Consider the following 6,015-nt stretch of genomic DNA (forward strand, 5'->3'; position numbering starts at 1 on the left):
AACCCCCTCCTCTTCCTGGGGGAGGAGGGTGGTGGGGGGCGAGGCTCTCTAAAGATAGCCACGCGCTGCAGCGGCGGCGACGGCGGCGGCGGCTGCAGGCAGCAGCACCCTTTGAAAAAAGTCGCGGAGGCTCTTCTTCCTACGAGAGAGGGAAGAAGCAGGCTCGGGTTCCCATAACGGGCTCCACGGCCCCGCCGTCGTGCATCCTCCCCCTCTTCCGAACCGCAAATCTGCTGCACCTTGGGGGACAGGAGAAGCGCCTCGGGGTTTTCACCGTGCATGCTGTGAGCACGCTGTGCCGAAGAGCATGGCCTTTGAGGAGGGAGGCACTGACCAGGCCGACGACTTACTGTACTCTTCTCGCTCTTTATGCCATCCTTTAGTGCTTATATACCTGTTCCGTGCAGGGAAAAAACTGCATTTTAATTTACTCAAGTATCTTTCTCGCTTTCCCGGTATTTACACAACAGTAGCTTGTTTTATTTATTTATTTATTTAGAACATACTGCAGGCCTACAGTAGGCCCAAGCAGGCGAATTGGTAACAGTTCTTTGAAAACATAGCGCAAAATAGACACGGAGGACACAGAAGTGGACGGGATTTAGCGCCTGTCCCGTCCATTTCTGCGTCGTCCATGTCTTTTTTGCGCTATGTTTTAAAAGAGCGGTACTGACGTCAGGAATGGTGGCTTTCGCAATAAGAAGACCTTAAGTACGGATAAGCAATAACAGCTAGACATGTATAATTTCTGGAAATTTACTTGAAATGCTGACCGGAATAATTGGTAGTAATTATTATGTTAGAGGCCACGAACTCTGCCAGGTTTGTTATTGTTTTTCCAACTTTCCATGCCTCACGGAAAAAAAGAACACGAGAAAAGGAATTTTTTTTTTTTTTACAAGGAGTTGTTTTTGCCTAGACCTCTCATCTCTAATGGAAACATATGGTGGACTCATGTGATGTAATTGCGAAGCACAGCAAGATGCACCTCATCAAAAGCACGCACCCACCCCAACCTCGGCAAGTTCTGGCAGCTTACCGCAATGGCTTTGGAGCATTCACCTAAACATTAACGCTAGCCCTTCACAGAAGCTCAGCTGACAAGGCGGGGCTCATGGGTGGAAAATGCCTGTGCCAGTCGTGTTCCCTACGTTCTCCGTATCTGCTGCTGGGACACAATGTTGCACCGGAGAATGAACATAAAATACGGAAACTCGTTTCTGCTAATCAAACTGCCTGCTGGATGCCATTAGTAGCCTTTATTCTTCGATGATCAGTAATACGACGTCGGTACAAAGAAGCGTTTGTGCTAGAGTTATTTGCTCGGGGGTTTCAGACGCAGCCCTAATGGCACCCGTAGTCTTCACTTGTATTGCACGGTAATGCCTAGGCATGTCCCAAACTTATTTGCTGCAATCCACAAATAAGGAGTAGTGCGAATTGTATTCTGGGAAGCAATCCTGGTAGGAATTCTTTGTTAAATTTTGTGCCCGTAATTAAGTTGTGCAAGAGTATTACACTATAAAACAGTCAGTAATGGAGACATGGTTTCGGAAGAAATATCAACGCTGCTTCAATCGTTATGACAAGGCAATCAGTGAAGCAAATCGTTTAACATAAATAGACCAGCGAGGAAAACAAATACTGTCAATTGTTGCATATCTGTGATCATTGTTTGAGAATTGGATCTCGTGTCCCTCCGGTAAAAGAACTGTTACAATTAACAGTCGTCGGATTTAGGTTTCCTCTAGATACTAAAGTACTATGCCCAATATTGCCAGTCAAGTGGTCATCATTACAAAATGGAGACTTTTCTAGTGTCTCATTTGCACGTGGAAGATCGCTTTTGGTGGAGAATTCGGCCCCCACTGTTTTTCAGTCAATATTTTCTGCATGTATGACTGTGTGCACCTGCATGCAAATTGAATGTTGTAACAGCTTCTCTATGTCCATCAACAAGGCTGAGAATAATCTCATATTGGTCCCCAGATTTTTGTTGTAATAATTGCCAGCAATGTGGCATAACGAAAAGGTACTCAGTAAAGCAATGTCTTTTCCCAAACCCGATCGGAATGCAACGAATCTTCCTTTCTGACCACTTTTCTTCCACAGCTTTGGCTTGCCACGTCCCCGCCATAACTCCTGGAGCTCAGGCGTCTGCGTTAACAATACAGTTGCACCCCAAGCCTTCTCGGGTAATATCCCAGCCTTCCCATTTGCCCTGAACCTGAAGCTCAAAAACGTGCCATGTGAGGGTTGGTGCGAGTTTGTCAAAGGTCGCACTCGAAATATATAAAGAAAATTATTTCATTTTTCAGTGTCATCCTCGTGGGTGGGGCAAAATCGTTGAAGTAACGGGGACAAGCGGAAAGTGCATCGACCTTCAGCGGTTCTTCTCAAGCCTCCCACGCACTAGAGGCAAGTAAAAAAAAGGACAGAAAGCAGGTGGGGCCCGTCGTGGGATGAGCTCAGAATGCGAAGCGCGTATATTCTCGGCGTGCCGTCTCGGTCACTCCTCCTGAGTAAATCTGGTCGCGCCACGTGTGAGTCCAATGGTGCGCGCAACGCGCTAAGGACGGTAGAGGAGGGAGGTTTGGGGGGAGGGGAAGAGGTGATGCGGGAGGTGTCTCTCTGCTCTCGTCTACTTCCCATCGGCGTCGCCAAAATCCCCCTTGCGACAGCTGTCACCCGAGGCGCTGACGACGACACCCACGCAACCAAAGATGCTCTCCAAGCTTCGAGGTCCTGCAGCATTCTGGCTAGGCGGGCGGTTGGGGAGAGCCAACGGAAAAGTGGCGAGCAAAAGAGGGGTGCTAACAATGCGCGCTTAGGGTGAAGAGTCAAGTGGATAGGTGGCATGAACGGAGATCGGGGTGTTCGTCGCTGTACAGGCGCGCGAGCTGAGGAGTTATTTCGAGGCGCCCGCGGCCCTGACTCAGAACCCCGAGCACGGGAAGCTCCTCTCACGCCCCTGCGGGCATAGCTGGCGCAAAGGTGAAATTTTTCCGATCTGCATAGCGGGTGCATCCCCTTGTAGGTGCCCACGTACAGGTAAATGCCCATGGACACGCAAAGAAAAAAAATTACGTACCCGGTACAAGATTTAAACGTAAGCTGCTTTCGGTGTTGTCAGTCACGGCCATTTTCAAAACAACGCACTGGATATGATGAATTCTCGATCAAGACTCAGCGGCCACGCATAGCGACCCGATTGAAAAGTCCGTGAGCAAAATTGCACAAAGTGCGCACACTTGTCTAGAGCATTCGAACGGAGCTTTTCATTGTGCTTTTATTACAGTCGCCTGAGCTGCCGGGAGGGGATATGGTATTTGCAGGCATGAGAGGTTAAACATGATCCAATTCCGAGGTACTGTGCATGCACAATAAGGTATTTTTTCTAGCCCTAAGCCACGTTTAACTGGCGTATGTGTACTCCCAGCTGTACTACTGGAGCGCTCTAGACAAGTGTACGGACATCTGTACTTGCAAGTCCGCATGCATCACACCTTCATATGCAGTTATATGGCTGCGATGACAAGTGGTAGGCTGGCTACGACCCCTGGCATCCCATCGGTGAACTTATGATACCAACCCTGGATGCATGTGGAACTGCAGTGGCAGCAATGTGCGGCAACTCTTCCAGCTCCGAGAACGCAAATAAAAACAACTTTTGCGTCAGGCCGAGAGCTCAAGAACCGATCAGAAGGAACGATAGCAGGAACACAGCACTGGAGACATGTCAGAATAGTTCAAGAATGGTCTCTTGACTGTTGCGCTAACCGTAGATACATGAGGGCTCTTTCTTTGACTACGTATAGCTTTTAGACTGTTAAGATTTGCACGAGAATAAGAAACGACCGACAACAAAGGGAACGACAAATCAGTGTTCAACGGAAAGGCATAATGAACAGCCCAGCTTCTTTTCTTTATTCCGTTGTTGTCCATGTCTTTGCGCAACAAGAAAGTTGGGGTAATAGATTCCTACCAACTGGGCCGAATTTCAGCAGTTCTGTATTAACAGGTAACCGTCGGTTGCCTCTGCACCCTGACAATGAAACATCAATTTTGCGCAAACCAAAAAGTAGTAAAGTGAAGTAAAGCCATGCACTTGAAGCCTTGCCAGGTCTTGCTTTCCTTGACCTGGCAGGACTTTCCTGAACTTGTCAGGCTAGGAGCGTTGGCCAACCGTGCCGGTGAGTGGCTGTCACGAGCTGAAAAGACAGATGAAGACACAAAAGCTCCAGTGTTCGGAACCATTAAGGGACCGCACGAAAGGTATAGGAAGAATCATCCCGAGGGGCACAGCCATTTGTTTGCTTTCAGTGTTCGTTTTTCGTAACGACGCCACGGCTTTCGGGGATGGAGATGGATGAGGCGATGTCAGAGTTTCACGCCTTGGCGCTGACTACCGTCTCCTTTGGGTGCGCGAGAGGGCAGCTGCGTGCCGGTCCGCAGGTCCAGGTATCGAGTCCATTGGGTCACTGCAGTCGCGACCTGCTTTGCAAGCCCGGTGGCAGCCGACACGGTGCGACGTGTCCAAAAGAGAAGTTTGGTGTCAGCTTCCACAGTGCAAAGTTCATGAAAGTGGCATCTTGAGTAGCTCTTACCACCGTTCGTGTTTTGGATGTACGTTAAAAGTTTATTCTGTTTTGCTATTGTAAAGTTAGACAAGGGCTAGCAAGGACTGTGGGCCCTTGTCAAGCTGCCGTTTCCGAGCAGCTTTTACCCGCAGCCTCCTCCATAATCTAGATGGAAATAAAGATTATTATTATTAGTATTATTATTATTATTGTTATTATTATTATTACAACAATAGTTTAATGGCAAGGAAATGCGGTATCTTCTGTTGTAATCAGCGTGAAAAATTGAAAGCTGGTTTTAAGCATGAAATGCTTTTAGCCCCCGTTGTCGGCAGTGTGGTGACGTCACGCCGAGACCGAGAGCCATCATCCGGGCACTGAAATCCAGTCATCCGGGCTCTGAAACGAGAACATCCGGGCACCGTACGAGTCTTAACGAGATTTAACGAGACTCTGTAAGCCCTCCTACGCGACCGGCATGCAAGCGCCGGTTGGTCTCCAAAGGAGTCACAAAAAATAACTGCTGCCAGTGCCTTCTCAATGTTTATCAAGATATCAGTCGCTGTGCGTTTGATAATGCACGGAATTATAAGTTCCGATTTCTAATAACGCGTGCAAAAAGCACATAAATGCCACGATACACTTCGTTGTCATACGTGATCTCTTAGGGGCTTCGCGCATCGAAGCAAAGCCGCGCAGGCGCACAGGGGCCCGGGGGAGAAGCGCTGCGTTCAAAGGGCAAGGCATCGCGCCGAACGGGTGGTGGCGTTCCTCCCTTCCATTACGGTGCGGTTCGGGTGTCCACCGAGATGGCAGAGAATTACTGCGCCATTTCCTTTCCTCAAAAAACCTTGCGTTCAAATGGCAAGGCATCGCGCTGAACGGGTGGTGGCGTTCCTCCCTTCCTGTACAGTGCGGTTCGGGTGTCCACCGAGATGACATTAGGCCTGTAAACATTTCATGCTTACTCTACTCTCGGTTACGGGAGAGGCAGAGATTTTTTTTCTGAAGAAAGAGAGAGAGAGAGAGAAACAACTTTATTGCCATAGATTGGAGGGATTTAGGGCAGGTGGGCTTGGTGTGGCCCCCAGGTGGGGGCGACTTCCTGGGCCCACGAAATGAGTGCCAGTTGGATGCTCTTGTCTGGCCTTTTGAGGAGTTGGTTCCATCCTTCTTCGGAGGGAGCTGGCAGTAAGGTTCGAGGGGGCGGATTTCCCGCGCAACCCCAGAGGATGTGTGCCTGGGTGGCGATTTCTCCCTGGTAACAATTTTGGCAGACGGGGTCATATTCCCCGTCTGTGATGAGTGAAAGCCTAGAATGGCTAAGGATGGAGAGCGTCTGCAACCTGCGGAGCAAGCTGGCTTGCGCTCGATTCAAGTCGGGGTGTGGAGGCGGGAACTGGCGTCTCATCTCTCTGTAGAAGTTGGTAATTTC

Source organism: Amblyomma mixtum, chromosome 2 (assembly GCF_055824585.1).
Source record: "Amblyomma mixtum isolate Tamu chromosome 2, ASM5582458v1, whole genome shotgun sequence".
Taxonomy (NCBI): Eukaryota; Metazoa; Arthropoda; class Arachnida; order Ixodida; family Ixodidae; genus Amblyomma; species Amblyomma mixtum.